This window comes from Lactuca serriola, chromosome 2, assembly GCF_051521515.1.
Source record: "Lactuca serriola cultivar US96UC23 chromosome 2, Lser_US96UC23_V15, whole genome shotgun sequence".
Classification (NCBI taxonomy): Eukaryota; Viridiplantae; Streptophyta; class Magnoliopsida; order Asterales; family Asteraceae; genus Lactuca; species Lactuca serriola.
The window spans coordinates 201,248,733-201,273,325 of NC_136409.1; the positions used below are offsets into that span (position 1 = coordinate 201,248,733).

Below are 24,593 nucleotides of genomic sequence, written 5' to 3' on the forward strand. Positions count from 1 at the left end.
AATATCTTCATTCATTGAACTCTCATTTATGAGACGAAGAAACTTGTTATATTGCTCACTAATGAGGTAATGAGCATCATTTCCTCCAACCAACTCCGGTGAATGACTAGATGTACTGTCATAGGTAAGAGAAGATGAATACATAGAAAAAGTTTATTTTGATTATTCTGATTATTAAAATCACTCTTAGGTTTGAAACCTTTAGGATATCCAATTAGTTTATAACACTTTTCAATCAAATGACCTTTAAGGCCATCATTTTTACATTGCAAATTCGGATTTCTAGACCTATTTTGATTTTGATTCCTTTTAAATTCATTAACCCTACTATTAAACACATATGTTTGAGTTTTAGATGCATTAGTTGAAATCAAAGAGCCATTCTTTTAATGTGATTCTTGTCTAGAGATAATAAAAAACAGTTTTGACATTTGGTAGAGGATCCATAAAAACAAAATGACTTTTAACTGGATTATATGTATCATCTGTTGGGTTAAGGTGTCTAAGCCCATAACGAAATTGATATACTATTGTAATTACAAGCAAAGTCCTTTTTGGGTTGCCCTCATAACTAGAAATATCTATAACTGATATTAAGAGAGAAAAATATAATTTATTAGATTATTATATGATTAATAAACTGTAATGGGAAATTATGGGAAAATGATTTGTTAATATATTATGTGATTAATATATTAATTAACAATAGATGGATAATTGTTTATTTGTTATGTGGTTAATAAATTAATATGAGATCAATTGTTAAATAATTTATTTGTTAATTTACCTGATTAATAAATTAATGTGAAATCAATTAGAATTGATTAATTATTAATCAAAAATAATCTGAAATTAATTCAAGATTGACTGGAATTAATTAAAGGTGCAATGAGTGAATTGTAATTGTTCCATAGTTGAATAAAAGAAGGAATTCTAGAACCCTCCATGGTATGGACGGTTTTGCATGGTTTCCTAGGATTTTTGGAAGCCTCCTGGTTGCATATAAGGAAATGGTTTGAATTATGATTAAATATATTATTTAATTAATTCAAATCTTATTTTGCCTACAAGTTACCTAAACTATAAATAGGACCCCTTGGCTTGCCAATTTCATTGACCACATTACCCATAAACATAGGAATGAAATTTTCCTTATATCTCCTCTCTCCTCCTCATTCTCGGGTTTTTGGTTTTGGGTGTGAGCCATTAGAGACATCACCCTTTTGATACTAGCTTTCCAAGACCAACTACCACACCCCCAAACTAGAACGGTGAAATCGTTCGAGGGCGGATGACTTCATGTAGTATCGTAACAGTTGAATTAATAGTAAAGAAAGTAAAACAACCATCATATATATAATTTAAATGTTGAATGATACTTGTTTCAAAACAAATTACAATATGATGAAAAAATGAGTTTTAAACCGACGCCTTAGCGTCACTTCTCCAAAAGCTAAAGTTTACATGTATTACTGAATCCCTGAGAAATACAAGTAGATTTGAAAGAGTAGATCAACATTTAAGCTGGTGAGTTCATAAGTATTTAATGTCAATGTTTGTATAAATTTGAATGAAGTTGTTTGTAGATGTTTGAAAACTCCTAGAAAATCTCATATTTCCTACTAGAATAAAAGTAGTCTTCTACCAAGACCCGACTGTTTTGAATGTTTGCTTCTAGAAATCCAATATTTTTCCATAAGTATGTGGTAGTTTAAAAGTTCTAAAACTGTAATGCAATAGTGTTTTTCATGCCTAGAATAGTAGATTTATGTGTGTATAAAATCACTAAGGCATTTGATAACCCCGTAAATCAACGTGTTTTAATACTCCATGTGAGTTTTATAACCATGCTATTGACCCACACTGTCTGTAACAACGTTCTTCAGGAGTTGAAATGTTATGACGTTTGTCACCCCAGACCTGCCGGTCTAACTGTAGCTAACAGTTTAGGTGCGGGATTGTCAATCCCATATAGATCTATCCACAAGTATCACGCTCTCCCTACAAGAGATTATGGTATATAATACAGGACTTTAACTGCATACTTGAAAGTACGTGAAGTTGAATGTCTCACAAAACATAGTATCAAATAGGTTTACGTATGAAAAGTCCATTTGTTCTTGTATATGAAAGTATTTCCTTGATATAGTACTTATAGTATGTAAAATCTCATGAATATCTAGTAAACTATACCTATTATAGTTTCTCCAAATGTATGATTTGTTTGTATGATTAACCCTAGTGTAGCGTCGACTTTGTATGTAAAGTATATGTTAGGCGTGTCAAACCCAACAAATAAAGGGGTACAAAATGACTCCATAACATTGTTACTTTGCACTAAAAATGTAATACAAGGTAAGCAGGGTCGATCCACAGAGACACGGGACAAGTGCTTATACCTTTTGCGGAAGGTACAATAATGGTCACATAAATGGGGAGGGGGGGTTGGTATGCAATGATTTAAACAAGAGGATAAAGCGATAACTAAATGATCAATTAAATGAAACAAATTCAGGATTTGTGAGAACTCCAACTCTATGTAAGACAATTTAACAATGTGATTCCAAGGATGAAATAATATCTACTCAATTCCACCTAAGTTGGTACTTGAAAGTGTTAACAAGTTCTAACACTTCTCATTCACCAAGTTGTCAAATTCAAAACAAGCTCTTTGAAAATAACCTAACCTTCTAATTTAGTCTAAACAAGCTCTTAGATAGAAATCAAAAGGTTGCAATAAGATTTATGTGAATGTTCCCAACAACACCCAATACTCCTCACAAGCTCGGGAGTGTAAGAGTATGTGAATAAGTTTTACACTAAATTCATTCAATGGAAATCGATTTAGTGTTTGTTACTTAGTCCAATTCACAAAACAATTACAGATTTTGCAATTAGATAACTTGAATGACCTAACCCTAATTCAAATGGCTAATAAGAATCACAATTAGAATCAAACATTCAATTGAAACAAAATCAAATTCACTAGGTAGGAACTGGAAGCAAATATAAAATCACATGATTGAAATCACAACTATAAAGTCAAGACATAAAGTTGGAGAAACTAGGGTTCTAGCCACTCATGGCTAGAACAAGATCACAAATCTAGAAAATGAAATTAAAGTTCTTACAAAATGAAATCAAATGTTCCCAAGTGTTAATCAACTCCAAAATCCTCAAGAAAATCGCCTTCTCTTCTCCAAAAGTCGACCCCGTAAAGAAAAAATTGGTTCCCCTTTTAAGAATGGTGAAAAACTGCTTTAAAACCCACATTTACGTTTACACGGCCCGCGTAAATTAACATTGTCATTTACACGACCCGTGTAAACGCAAAAATATACTGCGCAGAAATCTACGTTTACACGGCCCGCGTAAACGCAAGGCTTGCATTTACACGGCCGTGTAAATCTCTGTAAAGTCAAAATCTTCATTTCTTTGATATCTTGCTCCTCGGTGCTCCGCAAGTCCTGAAATTTTGTCTGCAACTTTTATTTACCTCATCCAACAATATCCTACCTCCAAAAGTCCCTGAAATATCACAAAAGTATTTGAATGAAATTGTCTCATGAAAAATCCCGAAAAACATGCAAAATGCATGAGTTTAAGCCTATATGCAATGTACTTTTATGAAATAAAGCTACAAAATGGGTACATGAAAAGCACCTAACAGTATAACATTTGTAATAACATTATTGAACATTTATACTCAAAATATAAATAAAATGTTTGATATTTATATAACAACATGTTTCATTCGAAAAGGACAAAGTGTTATTGTGATATGTTGTATGAGAACGTTTTCGTATGATAGTTTATAAATCACATATGATTTATTATATAATAAAAAGTATAGCTAAAGATTGATGTTTTTCACACAAGGATAACTGTGTGTGTACTTGTATTCACCCCCTTAAAAGTGTATAAAATCATTTATAAAACATTTGAAAACGTAGTTATAGGGGTATGAACTCACCTGATAGATTGAAGAAGGTGAGACAAAAACCAAGCAGAACTTTGACTTGAGAAAGTTGATTTCTCGGGAATCTCGGAAATCTCGGGAGTGTAAAACCTTCCTTCGGAACTTGGATGTGAAGATCGGGGCTTCGGGATGGCTTCGAGGGTTTAAACGCAGAGCTTCGGCACGAGAAAGAAGAGAATTGAGCAATGAAACCCGAAACCCTTTGAGCTCTATTTATAGCCCAATTATTGGGTCCCATGTCGTGGCAAAAGGGTTGCCCACGTCGTGGAGTCGATCCTATCCCCTTCCATGGATGAGACGTCTGCTGCCATGCCTGAAAACCCATCAGTCATGGTCCCACGTCGTGACCATTCGTGCCACGTCGTGGCCAACCTAACAGCCTCGGATTTTGTGTCTCGAACTTGTAAAATCCGTAACTTCCGCGTATGAGCTCCGTTTTCGACGTTCTATATATGCACGCGTAGGTGAGAATATGGTCTACAACTCTCGTTTAGACTTCGTTGGCTAATTTTGACTTTATTTTTAATTAATTATTTTTAACAGGCCGGGACACGAAAACTACGTCGTAAATCCATAACTTCTTCATCCTACGTCCGTTTTCGTCAGACTTTTTACCGTTGCACTACTATTGTTGAGATCTTCAATTCTTATTTAGGTTGTTTCAGCCAAAAGTCTCTCAATCTCTATTTCGAGTTTTTAGCTGTCTACTGTTATATCCGGAACTTGGAAAAATCATAACTTCCTCATACGAAGTCAGACTTGGACACTCTTTTCACGTACATTTACGGTTTAATGATATCTACAATTTTCATTTAGATACCTAAGGCTAAAAATTATTGTATTGAAACTTCAAGTTTTACGTTTAACTGTATTGACGGTTTTTCTGTAAATTTTAAGTTGGTCATAACTTCTTCGTTATAACTCGGATTTTAGTGTTCTATATTTCTGAAACCCTTGACACAATATCTATCATTTATGCAATCCAGTAGAGACTTTTGAACATTTTATTTTTGACGATAATTTCATTATATCAAAAGAGATTACAATTCTTGACTTTTTAGGTCATTACATTGATTCGAAATATCGGGTTGTCACACCAACAAACACAAGGGATTAAAGTGATTTGTTTACTACAACAAATCAAATGCATTTAACCCTAATCCTATGTATATTTCGATTATAATAGGTTTCCTTTAGGATTCTTGATGTTCATAATTTATTGCTATCAATTAGAGAAAACATAGATCCTTTATAGGTTGCATGTGAACTTAAGCGTTAAGATTTTCTGCTTTATATCTTTTTGATAACCTATAAACCCTTCATTATCAAGCCCACTTAAAAACCACATTAACTTCACTAGTTTAGAATTATCATTAAACTTAGTAGTAGCTTCACAAATACATTCAGTCTAGTTGGTAAGTCCATCAAACTCTTTCCAAATGGAATCAAGGTTATTAAAATATTCTGAAAGGGGTGAATCATTTTGTTTGAAGAAATTTATTTGTTGATGAATTATAAAAACAATAGATCCATCAGCCTTATTATATGTTTCAAAAAGTTCATTCCATATATCTTCAACATTCTCAGGATAAGCATGTCCAACACATATTGATTCAAAAATAGACCTAAGAATCCAAGAACACACTACATCATTAGCACGTTCACATTTTAAAACCTTTGATTGTTCAACCTTTTCTATTTTAAGAGTATCATCTACAAACCCTAGCTTATTACGAGCCTTAAGTCCTCTCATCATAGAGTTATGCCATAAACGCTAGTTTTCATTTCCCAGTTAACTTCATAGTAATAATAGAGGTTATATCATTATTAGATGGATGAATATATATATATATATATATATATATATATATATATATATATATATCCCAGTTAACTACCACCAAGAATATCAGTGGAACCAATAATATTTGAAAATTAGACAAGAATAACAAGCAAGAATGTACAAGAAAACACATACTATTGTGTTGATTACAAGTCCCAATGATAACGACGGTATGTTGGGGCCCAAGACAATAAACACAAAGTCAGAAAACAATACAAGAAAACAAACAATTGCATAAATAAGTAACTGGTGTACTAAAGACAACCATGATCTCCCACAACTACATCTACGAAAGAGAGTAAAGGGAACGCGAAATAAATCACAAAGGCTCTATAGATATTTTTGGAGAGACCGTATCTCTTGGTTTCATTCCATGCTAGAGTTATTTCGATGATGAAACTCGTTCTTTAGTTGAGTTAATCAAAACTTCGAAAAGAGATCGACCGATCGAAGTTCAAAAACGCCATAGATCCTCTCAGGAATGCAGATGTCGAGTATCTACCAAGATCAAATCCTGAAACAAAAGAGAACTCGTAATAACAAGAACTAAACACAAGGATTAGACAAATGCGAAACTCTACACTGGTGTAGATCTACAAGGAATCAAGCAGAAACCCTAGATTTGACACTGATAATATCAAATCTACAAGGTTAATTGATAAGCAAAAAAAGTGCAGAAGAACAAGAGAAAAAAATACTCTAACCTTTGCGTAACAGACGACTGTGAGACAACGTCGTTCAGTCAGTAAACAAAACTTTGAGCAGTGAGCAACCTCTGCTCTGCTACCATGATGAAAATACACAAACCCATGATTTTCCCAACTTCAATAGTTTCCTTATTGATAAGAAACCAGTTCGTTATACACGACACTTTACAACTTAATCCTCTATACAAGAATCCTAACTCTACTCTCAATACAAATCACTTAAAAGAATATTCATCAAGAACTAAGAACATCAAGTATGTATGAAACCCTAGTTCTACGGAAACCCTAATATCCGAAGAGAAAAAAACAAGAGCGCGTGAAAGAGTGTGTGTGTGTGTGCGCGCACATATGTAAACTGAATGAATGACGATCCACAACTCCGTTTCAACAATATATACTCGAGTTGCTTGTATGACCCATGGGTCAAGGATACGCGTGTCCAACATGTTAACATTCAATAAAATGATCCGCAACCTAGAAGAAATACAACAAAACACAAACAATCCTTTATAACAAAATATGTTTCAAAACAAGTATTACTGGTTGACACATTTAACCCTACAAACAAAATTAATAACAAACTAATACCTAAACAAATAAATAATAAGATTGAATATGAAACGGTTTGTATTTTCAACACGAGAAATTAAATATCATCTTACCATTTGTTCCTATTTTTCCTCCTACCATATTAAATGTTGACAAGTGGAATAATGATTATTAATTTCATTAAATGTCTAATTAAATGTGACACATGTCAACATTTGATATGGTAGGAAGAAAAATATGAACAAATTGTAGGATGATATTTAATTTGTCTTTCAACACATACACATCCTCAAATTCTATGATAATGTTATCCTTTTTTTTTTTTTCATAAATCGATTATTATATTTTTAAATTTATTACAACTAAATTATTATGTATAAGATAAGATGAGTTATTCTGTATATCTTAAGAAATCTTGTTTACTCTTTAAAACCTTAATATAGTAATATTTGTTAAGTCAAATACTCATAATTTATTCGTTTAATATATGGATATGGTTAGCATCTGTTAGTTTAATGTTAGATTACGATAATGACCATAATAAAATACTTACATTTATGTATGTTGTTATGTGTATGTAAAGTGCCGTTCTAAAAAAATAATATATATATATATATATATATATATATATATATATATATATATATATATATATATATATATATATATATATATATATATATATATATAAAGCAATCATTAGATAAAATTAATTAGCAAGCATATAAAGTATAAACAATATGTTGAATATGCATTATTATTAATCTTTTTTGTCTTATTTCTTTATGTATTTATACATAGATTCGAGGTGAAACTTAAATATAATGAAAATATATTTACTCAATCTGAATCATTAGCTTAAACGGATTAAAAACATATGAGAGTTGTTTTTAGAAGTTTTTTATTAAAAAAATTAATATGAAATTTTTTTATGTATCATCCATAATGGGAGGGTTTTTTTTTTTTTTCATTTTAATTTTAATATATATGTTTAGTAATTTCCTTTTTGTTATTATTGGTGTCTATCTTTTATTGGTAGAAAAAACAATAAGACACACCACATCATTAAAAAAGCTAAAAAAAAACTTGTTAAGTAGCATTTTTTTTTTTTGAAAAATCTCTAATATTTAAAAACTCATTCATAAGTTTTTATCTTTTTGTTTTTCTAACAGCTTTTTGGCATTAAAAATCTATTGAAAACTTCTAAAAGGCTTTTATTGTGAATGTTGTAAACTGGAATAAACAAAAATATTTACGATCTTTTTGAAATAATTAGATAAATGAATGATATACTTAAAAATGAATGGTATCTATTTACCAAAATACAAAATTAGCATCTAATGGGTTTTGATTAAACTCAAAGGTCAAGGACCTTAATACTTCCATATAAACCAACCCAAGTTGACAAATACTCCCCTCATACACAATATGAGCGAATCGCCGGACACCGGAGATTTGTACAGCACCGACAGCACCGGAAAACCGGAAGGAAGCCTTACCTATGTCCTCGGGCTCTCCTTTGCCATCATCATCCTCTTATTAACCCTCTCTTACGCTTCTTACAAGTGCAACCGCAGCAGACAATATCAATCACCATCAGTTGATGACGACAACGGCAACCACCTTTTCACAGTCTCTCGAGGTGTTGATGACGCCGTGCTCATGACTTTTCCGGTGTTTGTTTACTCTGAGCACGTGATGCCTCACAAGGTTGACTCTGCCGCCGATGCCAATGGATCCGGTTGTTCTATTTGTTTGGCAGATTATAAACCGACGGATGTTATCAGGTTGTTGCCGAAATGTGGTCATTTTTTTCATCGCAAGTGTATAGACACGTGGCTGAAGGTTCATCCTACTTGCCCGGTTTGCCGGAACTCGCCGTCGCCGGAAAAACTGTCGATTCAAATTCAACGGAGTTGACCGATCAAACAAATCCAATGCAATATATATATGTGTGGCAAGTGAAATTGAATTTTTTGTTGTAATAATATTTCAAAAATGAATACATTCGGTATGGATGATTACGTACATTGAGTGGGTTGTACTAATGAGCTTGAATCTCACTCATAAATACATCAAGTGAATTGTTGAAGTATATCAGTAAGTCGGGCATAAAATTTTCCTCTTTTCTTTTATGCTTTGGAAGTAACTCGTAAATTTTCTTATACAGAGCCTCTGGATTCGAAATCCAAGCATATATATTTCCTTTTATTGTTCCGTTATTTACCCTTCATACGATGATCCTGAAATGAATATAATATTGACCTTCAATGATAAGGTTTACCATTCTTAAAGTACACAGAAATTCCCAAAATAAATTTGAAAATATTTAAGTGTAATTTAGTAATTTACCACCATCATCTGGTGGTTATAAGTTAGAATAAAAAATTCAAAATGAAATCTCAATGTAAAAATTAGGAAAAAGTAATTTAGATTATTTGAAAATTTTAATACATCAACTAGTTTTATAAAAACAACATGTTCCTTGTTGGTGGCCCTGGAATTCCCTTTAAATATTTTCTTAATATTTCCCGAAAATCTTTAAATATTATTAAAAAATAATCTTTAATTCACCACTGAAACAATTAAAGTCATTGTTTTTATTTCAATTTTATGTTTTTCACCATTAGATCAAATTGTTGACATCATCTTTCCCAAATAGAATTCAAACATTGTTTTTTTTACTCGGCTCCGTAACCTATTTGTGAGAACAAGAACGATCTAATGCGCAGGAACAAGGTTTGAAAACTCAAACCTTGAGTTAATATTTTAAGATCAATATCTACTTGCTAATCAAAGTTCCAGTCAAGTCTGGATAGACCAGTCAAGTCTGAGTTAATGTATTCAACAAACGATCAAGTCATTTAATGAAGAGAGAAGATAATGATCAAAGCTAAGTTAATAAATGAAGAACAAAAAGAATGTTTGAAAGAATATTTAGAAAGATGAAGTAACTTGGATATTGCTAAAATGAGTGAAAATTGATCCATCGTTGATTTAACATTGAAATCTAGTATAAATAGGAGTACATGAAACATGGTACTAACCAATTACAATTAAAGGACTGGATAAAAGAGTTACATCTGACACTCTGAATATCCGTGTTTGAAAAATAAAGCTAAGTCCTATGACAAGTTAAATCAAACAAAAGACAAATACAATTAATGTAAAGAGTCAAAGCCTAGATTCCAGATCAGCAAACATTCCGGACATAAAGTCCATTCCGGAATGCCTTCACTTCTAATTGCCACTGTAACAGCCCGGATTCCCAGGTATTATTCATTTATTTATTTTGATGATTTGTGAGGGGACTCGGCGAGTTGGAGCCTAGACTCACAGAGTATGATCGCGGATCTGGACGCGGGTTCGCGCCTGGACTCGGCGAGTCCGCGCTGTTTGATGAAACCCTAATTTCTCGGGTTTTGGGTCTATTTAAAGGGCCTTATGGCCGTCATTTGTGCTCACCAGCCCCCAGAGCGAAACCCTAGCGCATTTGAGCGTGTGGAGTGAGAGAAGGAACCATTATCAACCATTGGAGGTGTTATTTAGCAAGGGAAAGGAAGTTTTAGACAAGAGGAAACAAGGGGATCAACTTCCTGAAGATTTGAGGTCCAGAACATCACGTTTGAGGTACTATTTTCGAGCCATTCTCTGTTATGTTGATGTTCATGTTGATTTAGGGTTTGTTGAGCCTTTTTGTGGCTAGATCTAGTGCCCAATTGGTTCCATAAACGAGTTAGGTTCTGGATCTGGACCCTTGGAGGTCCAGAGTGTCCCTTTGTCCAAGCTTTTTATGAATCCATGGGGGTTTTGGATTAGGGTCCTTGTGCTTGAGGTCAAAACACCATTTATGAGTCATGGGGTGTGTTATGAGCGCCAAGACATGAACTTTACGTAATGAATGTGTTTGGGAGGGCCAGATCTATGAGTTGTTGGAGCGGATCTGACCTCAAAAGTGAGATTGAGTTGGTGCATGGCATGGACTCGCTGAGTCCGAAGAACAGACTCGGCGAGTAGCATGAAGTTTGTCCTTAACCACTCAGCGAGTGGTCTTGCCGAGTTAAGGGTCGGCTCAGTGAGTCAGGGAGAGTTAGAGAGGGTTGACAGGTGGACTGAGTCGAGCTGGAACTCGCCGAGTTGTTCTTGAGACTCAGCGAGTTGAGTCGTGGTGGCCCCGCGATTCATGCCAGGTGGAACTCATCGAGTCAGGGGAGTACTCGACGAGTCAAAAGAGAATCCTAGAGAGTTAGTGAGCACGTATAGACTCGCCGAGTCGCTCTAGTGCACTCGCCGAGTCCGGTCAAAGTTGACCGTTGACCGGAGTTAACCAGTGTTGACTTGATGGGGGTAGTCAACCCTAGTTGAGAAAGTGTTAATTAGAGGTATATTGTGTTATAGGATGATTATAGCTCGGAGGATCGAGCGCGAGTGACTTCCGGGATTTGCAAGTTATCGAGATACGCGAGGTGAGTCTTCTCACCATACTATACCTTGAGTAGGTAACCAGAGTTATGTGACAAAGTATTTGTATGCTATGTATGTTATGTGTTGTACTGCATTATTTCTATGTGATTTATGATGTTCATGTTTACAGAGTTAGAACTGGAAGGTTCCCAGAGTTAGAACCGGAAGGTTCACAGAGTAGGATCCACGGACCCACAGAGTTATAGCCTCGAGTGGCTAATATGTGTTATGTGCGGTATTTTGGGGAACTCACTAAGCTTCGTGCTTACAGTGTTTTGTTCCATGTGTTTCAGGTTTCTCTCAGGATCACGGGACGGCACTGACTTGATTGTACACACCAGAGAAAGAGTCATGTTTTGAGGATCCTGGTTCATTATGCAAGTGAAAACGGAGTTATGTTTTGTAATTCGATTATGAATGAGATTTTACGAAAAGTGTTTTTAAGAATTAAACGATTATTTTTAAATGAAAAATTGCTTTGGAATTTTCGGTGTTACAGGCACACCACTAACATATCTTCAAGTCCGGACATAAACAGATTCCAGAACAATCTTCACTACGGAACACCATCTGACTTCGAAATGAAATTGGGACTTAGGATTGCTAGAGGTTCACTTTCAGGTTCCAACAATCTCCCCCTAAGTGAACTTAGCAATCAAGTTAGCTTAGATAGCTTCTTCCTTGATGAATGTGTAGGCTCTGAACAACCATTCTCGCACTTCGATGTACTAGGTCAGCTGACTTACAAAATTTGCGTTGACCTGTTCCGGAGCTTCAGACATGGATGCACACCTGATGAACTTTTGAAGAGATTTGGTAGGAACCAGGTGTTAGTCAAGGACTCTGAAAAAGTCCTTCTTGTTTGTCTTATTTTTTATGTAGACAAACCCTAGAACCGGTTCATCAATTGGACCATCCGCAAGCAGTTCAACTTCAGGAAGCACAAAGTCGATTTTTGCAACAAAGTCTTCAGTTCCGTATAAATGAGCCAACTAATAGTCGCGTCTGCAAAATTTTGCGACATAGTCTTTGAGGAAACTCAGAGCAGCATGGTAAGCTCCCATACTGATATCATCGTTTTGGATTCCTTGAAAGTGAGCAACTAATGTAAGAATGTCATTCGGATTCATCGATGGGAAGTCAACATCAGTGATTGTGCGGTAGGCTGGTTTGTTTCGGATGATGTGATATCGAAACAATGGGCAGTTAAGCTCGAATTTCACCAGGATCTTTCTTGCAAACCCATGAATCTTGGTAATTCTCTTCCTTGTCCACACTTCCTTTAGAGTTTGTGCGTTCTTGGAGTAGAATGTTTTAAGTCTTTCTCACTCAGTCCGGATGATCATCTCCGGATTGTCGTTAGGGTGGAGAGGAGCGAACTTGATGTAAAACTTGTTATAGGGAGAGAGAGGAAGATCGAGCTGTTCGAAATCATCCATCGGAACATCATAATACATGAAAGGAATGATTTTAAGATCACGAAGGATGTCTTCACGTCATAGAGGGGATATTCCACGCATCGGGTCAGGATTATCCTTAAGAGCTTGGATCCGAATGCTATCCTCTAAAGCTTTGTTGATATCCTCCTGAGACCATCCAAATTTTTGCTTTGGCGGAGGTCCAGAGTGGAAGGCTTGATGCTCAGTTGTAATGGGCTTTTTGCCTTTGTCATTTTTATGGCGGAGATGACATGCGCCATGTTTTCATATATCACAAATTCTGGAGTGGACGTCGGAAGAGGTTTTTCTGGATCATCAGAGATTACCCGTAGTATTCTTGAGTAGAATCATGTGATCTTTGATACGGTCAAGGAGGGTATCATGGATATTCTGGATGAGCACTTGGGCACTTTCCATTCTGAGATGGTGGCGATGATGGGAGCTCGCACTTTGACTTTCCATGAGTTCCGGGCATGTGGGGCTCTGGATTTCTTCGGGAAGAAGGGCCTGATTGCGAGCAAGCGTTGGCTAGATGATGTCAAGAACGCCTTCTGTAGTAGTTGTTGCAATGAGGGGGAAAAGTTTAGACTTGCATCATGTCTTCTGAAAGACAAAGCTCGAGACTGGTGGGAGGAGGTTGGACACGCCTTATGAGGAAAGGAGGTTGAGTCGATGACCTAGGAGGATTTCGTGACGAGGTTTCAGGCTAAGTTTGCACTGGTGATTGAGGTCCAGCAGTGGGCGATGGAGTTTCAGGACCTTCGCCAGACTAATGAGACGGTGACAGAGATCATTGTTATGTTCCGAGAGAGGGTGTTACTTGTTCCACAGTATGTGGCAGACAAGGAGATGAAGAAGGCGAGCTATCATGAGATGTTGACGAGTAATATCATATAATTTGTAAGCAGATCCAGTTGCAAGACACTGCATGATATGGTGGTGCGGTCCAGGGAGAGGGAGATTGACCTGGAGATGGAGAAGAAGAGGAAGTCAGATTAGGTTCAGAGTTCTGAGGGTTAGGGAAAGAGGCGCAAGGTTTTTTACTCGAGGTTAAGGTGCCAGCAGGGCCAAGGCCGCTGCGACAAGTGCAAAAAGACGCACGATGGGGAGTACAGGGTGGGTGGTTCTGGTTGCTTCAAGTGCGGTAGGACGGGTCACTTCAGCAGGGATTACATTGCCACCACCACCACCTAGGTATCTTGATATGATTTGCTTCCATTGCAATCAGAATGGCCATAATAAGGCCAATTGCCCGAGTTTAATAGCGAGAGGACTAGTTGTAGCACCCGCTCCGGCGACGCTATGGATTACTAATTGTCATCAGGGCAAGGTGGAGGCGCCTGCTGTGAGGAGTAAGGCATTTCAGTTGACACCCAATGAGGCTTGTGTGGCACCAGATGTGGTGACAGGTATGTATTTTATCCTTATCTTTTATTTATGCTGATTTTTCCTGTTTATATCTATGTTTTGTTTTACGGTTGTTCCTCGTGAACGATATCTCTGTATTGGTCTTGTTAAATTGGGTGGGGGGGGGGGGTACCCAATCCTTTGTATCTTTTATGCTCAGCAAGAGGTTTGCCGATGCTCCGAGGGAGCTGGATTTTCTATTAGAGGTTGAGATTGCTGATGATTGTCCTGTGCGGGCATCGAAGTTCCATCGGGGATGTATATTGGAGTTTTTTAGTGAACGGTACCTGATTGACTTGGTTCATATCCTCTGCGTGAGAGCAAGGTAATTGTAGGGATGGATTGGTTGAGCCCTAATAGGGAAATGATTGATTGCGAGCATCAGTTGGTACATATTCAGACCCCAAGTGGGGGAGAGTCAGTAATCCAGGGAGAGAGTGTTCAACGTGGGTCAACTTTATGTTCAGCAGGTAGGGCAATACGCTACCTTCAGTAGGATTGTTCCTAATTTGTTGCCTATGTGATGGATACCCGTGAGAAGGGTGAGGCGACTATGGACTATGTAATGATTGTTCGGGAGTACCGGATGTGTTTCCTGAGGATTTTCCTGGTGTGCCTCGGGAGAGGCAGGTGGAGTTTTGGATTGACTTGGTTCCTGTTGCGGCTCTGATAGCCAAAGCACCTTATCGGTACTCCAAAGATGGAGGAGTTATCTATAGAGTTGCAAAAGATATTAGACAAAGGATTTATTCGGTCGAGTAGTTCACCATAGGGAGCGCCGATCTTGTTTGTAGAGAAAAAGGATGGGTTACCTTCGATATGGAGTTGAATGAAGAACCGTTACCCACTCTCGAGGATTGATGATTTATTTGACCAACTCCAGGGTGCATCTTGGTTCTCTGAGATTGATTTGAGTTCAGGTTATCATCAGATGAGGGTCAGAAAGGATGATATGTAGAAGACGACCTTCCGCCTTCCGGAGTCGTTATGCTCATTACGAGTTCATGGTGATTCCCTTTGGACTCACCAATGCTCTAGCCGCATTCATGGATCTCATGAATTGTGTATGTAGGCCTATGTTTGATCGGTCTGTGATTGTGTTTATTGATAACATCCTGGTCTATTCCATGACCATGAGTAGCATGAGGAACATCTGAGAGAGGTATTGGAGACTCTGAGGAGGGAGCGATTGTATGCAAAGTTTTCTAAGTGTGAGTTTTGGTTGTGAGAGGTATAGTTTTTGGAACACCTTGTCAACCAAAACAGTATTCCGGTCGATCCGACCAAGGTTGACGCGGTGATGAGGTGGGAGGTTCGGAGGCCTTCATTTGAGATTCGACGTTTCCTTGGATTGATGGGTTATTATCGAAGATTGATTCAAGATTTCTCCAAGATATCAGTTCCCTTGACTATATAGACAAAGAAGACTGTCCCTTTTTGTTGGGGCCTTGAGCATCAGACAACTTTAGAGATTTTGAGGCAAAGATTGTGTGAGGCGCTAATTTTGACCCTGCTAGAGGGCGTTGAGGATTTTGTGGTGTACTATGATACATCAATCATAGGTTTGGGTGCAGTGCTGATGCAGTGCGATCATGTGATCGCTTAAGCCTCGAGGCAGCTAAAGCCTCATGAGACAAGTTATCCTACGCATGATTTAGAGTTGGGGGTAGTGGTTTTTGCCCTTAAGATTTGGCGGCATTACCTTTATGGGGTTCGTTGTACTATTTACATGGACCACAAGAGTCTGGGGTATCTGATAGATCAACCAAGTCTGAACATGAGGTAGCGTAGGTGGTTGGATGTGGTGAAGGATTATGATTGCGAGATCCTTTACCACCTGGGAAAGGCCAACATGGTAGCCGATGCTCTTAGCCGCAAGGCAGTTGCTACCCTGATCAGGGATGCGTGTTTGAGGATGAAAATGATCACCCCACTCTTAGAGCAGATTTGAGTGGCTTAGGTTGAGGCTATGAAGGAAGAGCACTACAAGAGTGAGTGTATAGTAGGTCAGGTGGCTTCCTTTTATTTTGATAGCCAAGGGTTATTGACCCATCATCGGAGGGTGTGGGTTCCATATTGGGGTCGTGCGCGTCAAGTGTTGATGTAAGAGGCACACAAATCGAGGTTTTCTATTCATCTTGGAGCGATAAAGATGTATAGAGATCTCCGGCTAGACTATTGGTGGCCATGCATGAAGCAAGATGTGGCCTGGTATGTGGAGAGATGCTTGACTTGCCGGAAAGTCAAGGATGAGCATCAACGACCCCATGACAAAATGGAGTCTTTGGGTATTCCCATTTGGAAATGGGAGGAGATTACGATGTATTTTATTACCAAATTGCCTCATACGACACGCAGAGTGGATTCGATATGGATCACCGTGGATCGATTGACCAAGAGCGCACATTTCATTCCGATCCAGGAGAGTATTTCGGCAGAGAAGTTGGCCGATATCTACATTCGAGAGGTGGTGACACGGCATAGGGTGCCGATTTCGGTGGTCTTAGATAGGGATGTTCGATTTACTTCTAGGTTTTGGAAGAGATTCCATAAGGATTTGAGTACTCGAATGCATTTCAGCACGACTTTCTACCGGCAGACTGATGGTCAAAGTGAGCGAACTATCCAGACACTCGAAGATATGTTGTGGCATGTGTTCTGGATTTTGGCGGTAGTTGGGATACGTATCTTCCATTGGCAGAATTTTCATATAAAAATAGTTATCACGCCAACATTAATCGACCTCCTTTTAAAATGCTCTACGGGAGGAAGTGTAGGACCCTGATATGCTGGAGTGAGGTCGGTCAACGAGTTATGGGGAGTACGGAAGTGGTACTCAAGACAACATAATTGATTCAGTAGGTTCCCAATAGACTTCAGACAACACATAATCGATAGAAGAGTTACGCAGATAGGATACAGTCAGACTTGGAGTTCTAAGTTGGGGACATGGTACTCCTGAATGTGTCACCTTGGCAAGGTGTCATCCAATTTAGGAAGCGGGGTAAGCTAGGCCATAGGTATATTGTTCCATTCATGGTGATAGCCCGGGTGTGCATGGTTGCATATCGTTTGGAGTTGCCCGAGGAGCTCAATCAGATTCACAACACTTTTCATGTGTCTCAGCTGCGGAAGTGTTTGGTTGATGATTCCGCAGTGATTCCATTGGAGGACATTCAGATGGATGATCGCCTGAATTATATAGAGAGACCAGTGACGATCCTTGATAGGAGGATGAAGACCTCGTGAAACAAGGTGGTGGATATCGTGAAGGTGCAGTGGCAACACTGAAAGGGTCTAGATTTGATGTGGGATCCTAAGGACGAGATGAAGGAGCATTACCCGAAACCTTTTATGGCAATGGACTTCAAGGACGAAGTCTAATTCAAGTGCGGAAAAGTTGTAACACTCGGTTCTAAGGTAATTATTATTTCAAACCTTGTTTTAATTTATGTGAAAATCTGTTCCCAAGGGGGAGAAAGTGTAATTTTTTTTGGGGGGGGGGGGGGTGAGTACGTTGGGCTTACGTTGTCTAGGGACAAAACCTAATTTTTAGGGTTTGGACCCTATTTAAGCATCATTATAGACTCAAGATTGTCACACCCCCAAACCGGAACATCGGAAATGTTCGGGGGCGGATGACGTCATGATCAGTATTATAACCATAGTGAAGAAAGTAAACACAACCATCATAAATATAATTTAAAAGGTTACATCGTTGCAAAAGTACATGTTTCTAGATAAATTACATATGATGTCAAAATAGTTCAAAAGAAATCTACGCCTTAGCGTCTTGCCTTCAAAAGTCTTGTGGTTACCTGTATTACTGATTACTAGAGAATACAAGTAGTTTTTGAAAGAGTATCAGCATAAAAGTTGGTGAGTTCATAATCAATTTATGAATGAAAAATGAATGTTGTTCCTTAAAGTTTGTTACAAGTTTGTTTCCAGAGAATCCAATATTTTCTAAAAGGTTTAGTGTAGTCTTAACTGAACCAAGACTTAGTATATGTAAGTAAATCATCATACTTATATGTGGTTTTATATTTAAATAAAACTCCTTTTCGTGAAATCCTTAAATTCTCGTGAACGGTGTGTTTGTTAATTTCCCATGCGAGTTGTTATAACCATACTATGACTCGAAGACCTCGTACTCGATGTTCTTCAAGCGTCAGAATGTTATGACACTTGTCACCCCATACCTGCCGGTCTAGCTGTTGCAAGTAGCTTAGGTGCGGGTTGTCAAACCCAATATAGATCTATATACAACTATCACGCTCTCCCTACAAGAAATTCTGGCTATAACTACAGGACTTTTCTGTTGTACTAAAGAGTACTCCGAAGATGAATGTCTCACAAATTTATTCATTAACATGTTCACATAGTTTGTAATAAAATACTCGCTTTGTAAATCGATAGTATTACTACTTCTTTGTTAAATGAGGTGTCCAAACTATACCTATTATAGTTTTATCAAAATGTTTTATGTTGTAAATGAAACCTTGTTATGAGTGACCTTGTATTTCAATAAAATGACATTGAAAATGCTAAGTATAAAATCTTACACACCTTGCTCAGCATGTTACAAGGTGTGAATAACTCTTAAACTTGTTTTGACAATTTAACTCTTAAATGCCACTGTTTTATATTATTTATAGAAAAATCATCGTAAGTCAAAAACTAAATCCGCAAACTCTGAGAGTTTGGAAAAAGAGTCTAATATGTTCACAAAATTTCTTATAATTTTTGGTGGTCTCAAACCAGTGGGAAAATGTTCCTTTTCACAACCTGGTTCGATTTCGTTGCTGCAGAGATAGGCAGTTTCGTAAAAATCACCAAAAATTGTAGAAAAATCGTATGGAGATGTGCAAGTAGTCATTTTAAAGGTATAAACCTAAGATATTTGCATATTGAACAGTTTTGAAAAAAAATATTAAGTTCAAGTTGGGTAAAATAGTTCGTGAACAGGTCACAACTTTTCTGTTGTAAGCTGTCAAGTTAAGTTTCAAATATGTTTTGGTGTTTTAACTTGTATTCCCCCCCTGAAAACTAAAGAAGACTAGAAAATGTAGGGGTATGAACTCACCTTGAGTGATTCTTGGAAGAGTGGAAGGTTGAAGATGAGGAGTATCAAGTCAAGAACACTTGATGAACATGTGAGAGTTTGGATGATCCAAAAAGTGCAGTAGCAACTCAAGAACACTTGCACAAGATGGTGGAAAGTAGAGAGAAAGAAGCTTTCTTAAGGTGATATGAGAAGTGTGTATGTTTGAAATGACCAAGTCAATCAAGAAATCCTCCATGGATTTCTTTATATAGAAGGTTGCTGGAGCAACTTGTGAGTTTGAAGTGATGTGTGAATTGGTTTGTGTGATGTGGATAAGGTGACAAGTGAGAGGGTGACACATGGAAGGCAAGTGAGCACACTTGACCCACTTGTGGGGTAAATATTCTCTTAATATAAAATAATGATTTTTTTATTAATAAATCCTTGAGAAATAAATAAAATATGAGTTTTGGGGGTTAAAAATGGTAAAAATATGAATTTGGTGAAAAAATCCCGTCAAAAACGTCAAAAATGGGTTTAACAGGCGAAAGTAGTCAAAATCAGCTTTAGGGACCGAACTTGCGAGGTTCGGCTCTAAGAAGCTAAGAACCGAGAGAAGGGAAGAAGAAGGACTGAAGGTGCGAGGGGGAAAGGAGGGACCGAAGTTCGATTTCGGCTGCTAACTGCGAGGGTCGGTCCGAGAGGCTTCTGACAGGAGGTTCTGCTCCTAAGAGGTTCGGCTCCTTAGAGGAGTTTCGGTCCTAATTAGCTGTTTTTCGATATAACTCACCGATTCGATCAGTTTTTGGTCAATTTAAGGGTCGGGATGACCCGGGTGACTATAAAAAGTTTGAGAGAGATTTGGGAGAGATTTGAGAGAGATTCACTTTTAGCCATTTTCATCGAATAATCTTGCAATGCAAGGTCCGTGGACCCCGTTATACTTCGTTTATGATTATTTTAAGTCCCCAAAAGGGTTCATAGTCGTGTTTTGATGCGTTTAACTCCCTTCTTAGGGTTTCACATTGATAGATTTACCGAGACACTCGAATTCTTGACATACAAATGTACGTTTTCATAGAATAACTTTTAATCATACAAGTATTATACAAGATTGATCGGTTTGACTTGTTGACTTGACTTTGACTTGTTGACTTTGACTTTGACTTGTTGACTTTGATTTTGACTTGAATTTGACGGTTGTCACAAAGACCTTTCCCCTCATCAGACTCCTTCCCTCTAAAGATACCACACAAAACCCTAGCCATCTTTGGCGCATTCTTGGTGGTGGTGCATTGTTGGAGTTGGAGCCCCAAGATCCAGAGCTATCTTCTTCATTGCAGTCTTCTGGAGCTAAAAAGTTCTTACCTTGATGATTCCTTTGTTGAGATCTCGTTTATGGGTAGATTTACGAGCTATTGGTCCCATGACCTTGGTTCTTGGGAGTATGGGTTACTCCAGAACCTTAGAGTGACATTTCTTAGTAGATCTTAGGTCCTTGAAGCATAAAAGTCGAGTCTTGATGGTTTTGTTTCAACCTAACGAAGTTGGTATCATTTCTTATAGCTACACCAAATCATGTGTAGTCTGGAGCAATATACTACATAGATCCCTACATTCATTGTCATTGCCCTAAACTAGAAACTGACACTTGATAAAATTCCTTATATAAACTTATTTTATAACATAATGGAATGATACTCCTTATCTGAAATCTAACAAACACAATACAAAACCAAAGAACCTTCAAATAACGCAAATTTACCACTCCAGCCTAACCATACCATGACATCCTCTAATTTCCAGAAACAAAAAGAACTTTCTTTACGCTTTAAAAATCATGATACTTCATTTGTGGAAAATCTCAGTATATAAAAATCTTTTGAGAACAAGATTGCCTTAAAAAAATCCTAAGGATATCATAATCAATACAAATACATAATTTATAGCGTAAAGACCTAATGGTCCTAAACAACATTTCATGCTTTCTTTTAATCACTCAACATCCTAATCAAGTTCCATTAGTTTAAATCTTGATACTTGTGATACATACAAACTGAGTGGGTTAGGTTGGGAAACCTGGTGGAATACATAGGGATTTCAATCCATGAATGTTATTTTATATATATATATATATATATATATATATATATATATATATATATATATATCTTAATCCTGCAAAACCAATTGTTACCAAACAATATATAGATATAATTTCCGATTTGGATATCTACAAAACCTCATACCTTTACATACCCACCCCAATCGATGCTCGTAGATCCTAGTTCATGATTATCATGAAGATAAACCATTTAAAAGAAAGTATTTGACTACAACGTTAGGGGCTTCCTTGGCTGGTGAAAGTCATAAAGGCATTCGCTCCATTAGAGTATTTGATGAACCCAAAATCTATTTTCCTTGCCAAATAAACCTTTATGTTGGGCGTACATGGAGTGTACGTCGGGTGTAACCCTCTTAATGGATGGTGTGTTGTGTTGCGTACGCTGAGCGTACGTCGGGCGTAAGCCTCTTAATAAATAGAATGTTGTGTTACGTACACTGATCGTACACAGGGCATACGTCGGGCATACTAGAGCTTGTCTCAAAAGCCTAAAATTCAAGGTTGTGACCCTTATTTAAGGTCATTAACTCCCCTTCGACCTTCTTATAACCATCCTCCACCTCTCTTATCCCCTATCTAAAAACCCTAATTCTTGTGTGTGTGTGTGTGTTTTGAAGCTTTTTAGTGATATTTTGGTGTTCTTGGTGGTGAAGGAAGATCTTTGGAATTGTAATGTTGCACTCAAGCTCTTGGATCCATAATCTACTAATCTTTGTGCATCTTCAGTAGGTATAAAGTTCAAATCTTGAGGCTTGCTTTGCTAGCTCTTGTTAGGTTGCTAGTTGATGACCTTTTTTTCTCAAAAACCTTGGTCTAACGAGTATAGTCTACTCCAGACCATTTGAGCTACCCTTTCAGATGTTTTTGGGTGTTTGATGACATAAAATGCAAGCTTGGAGTTTTGTACTCATCCATGCAAGAGTTATGGGGTTTTAGATGGTAATATAAGTTAGGGTTTTAGTTTTGAGTTCCTTGTAGCCATGTAAAGGCATAAAGGTTGCAACCTTATGATTTTAGTCGTTCATTGGGGTTAGATCTGAAGTTTGGACGTTAAGTCTTTAAGAATTAAGACCTTAGTTGAGAGTTTAGAATTCAGGAGTTTTCACTAGGCGTAATCCTCGGTACACTATTACATTGAGCGTAGACGGTTGCCGCCTTATAACTCTTCCAAGGTTAGGCTGTATGTTAGGCATAATGAGGAGTATGCAGGTTGTACTCCTAGAAAAACAATTTGGGCCATTTTGGGCCTTGGTTTGTTAGGGGTTTGGGGCCTTGAATATTGGGTCATGTATGGGAAAGGCAAAATGGTCTTTTGCACTTAATAAGATAAAAGATGTTTTGGACCATTGATTATGGGTTAAAACCCTGATTAGTAATTAGGGCTGTCTTTGGGTTTTCATTAGTGTGAGGAGGCGTGATAGCAGCAGCTCGAGTGTGTGATTCATTCATCTTCAGTTAGAAGTGAGTCTTTTAACTGTGCTTGTGGGTCGAAGACACCAATGTCGGCCCACCAAATGGTTTATTTAGAATGCTAGTTGCTATTTGACTCTTACATGTTTGTACGATTAGGTTGGGTTAGGCCCATTATTGTATGATTGGATTGAAATAAACCCCACGGCTGTCCCATGCGTATATGATGAGTTGAAAGAAACCCCAGGGTTGGGCCCCATGGCTAGGTCCATGATTGTATATTGGATTGGAATATACCCCAGGGCTAGGCCCGATTGTATCTTTGGTTTGTGGTACTTTGGGGAACTCACTAAGCTTTGTGCTTATAGTTAACGTTTATGGTTTCAAGTACTTCCGGTACGAAAGGGAAGGGCCCGTTGTGATGGCACAACATCATCCCCTCATGATTTCCGCACTATTTGGATATTTGTACTATGATGTTTTTGATATTGTGTTTTGTGATTGACTTGGAGACATTTGATGTATGAAACTAATGTTTTTTTTAAATAACAAAAAATTATCACTGATTTTACAGCAGTGCTTCACCTAACACCTTGGTTTTTCCTTTGATGTGACCTAGGTAAGAATGCCACTAAGTCTTAGTCATATATTCCTGGTGACTAATGATAGTCTGGATTTCTCAACCATCTCAATGTCTACATCAAGATCTATCAAGTAAGGAATAACCAGGTATGATCATATCGGAGGTAGTGTCCGTTTGGTATACATGGTATACTGTTTGGAAATACCACATTAAACATCTCACCAAATCCAGCCTAAACATCATTCCCATAAGTAGATCAATCAGTATAATGCCTTAGAATTACAGATAAATTTTATTTATATATTCATAATAACGACTATGAATATAAATATAAGTTACACTTGAAGCATAATAAGTGTAGCTTAACTTATAGAGGTTTCTGACAAAAGTATGGATAGTTCGTAGGCAGAACTTCAACCCGGACACTTCTATTTCATCGGCGACTTAGGGCTTCGCAAAAAACTTCTAAAATCTAGGGGAAAATCTAGCTAAAATCTCAGATAATCGTTGAGAGAAATTGGATAGGTTTAAGGAATGGAATGGGGCTACAACAACTATTTATAGCTGGATTTTGACCATGCACGTTGTGCCCTTCAAGGTCTGCTGCCACGTGTCACAATTTTGGTGGTCCGCGTCTCACATTCTAGAAGCGTCATGTGCACGCCGTGCGCTACAATATTTAATTATTTTCTAAAAATCATATCTTTCTATACGAACTTCGTTTTCAACGTTCTTTATATCCAAACATAGGTATCGACAAGTACTACAACTTTCATTTAGACTCTGTCGGTTAATTCTCGTTTTATTTTTAAAAGGATTAGACTGTTAAAACTCGTAAAAAAATCATAATTCTCTCATACGATATATGTTCTCGACTGTCTTTATATCGACGTATAAGTATTGACGAGATCTTCAACTCTCCTTTAGATTGTTTTTCCTATCAATCAACCGTTCTTAATTTTGGTTTATGTGTCGCATACTACTGCGCATAAACTTCTAATAATCATAACTTCTTCTCACGAAGTTGGATTTAGACGATT

At 37.3% G+C, this 24,593-nt stretch overlaps 1 pseudogene; it reads left to right on the forward strand.

Moving 5' to 3' along the window:
* The first annotated feature begins 8,506 nt into the window (after nt 1–8,506).
* Nucleotides 8,507–8,998, forward strand: LOC145089961 (RING-H2 finger protein ATL70 pseudogene; annotated as a pseudogene).
* The last annotated feature ends 15,595 nt before the right edge of the window (nt 8,999–24,593 follow it).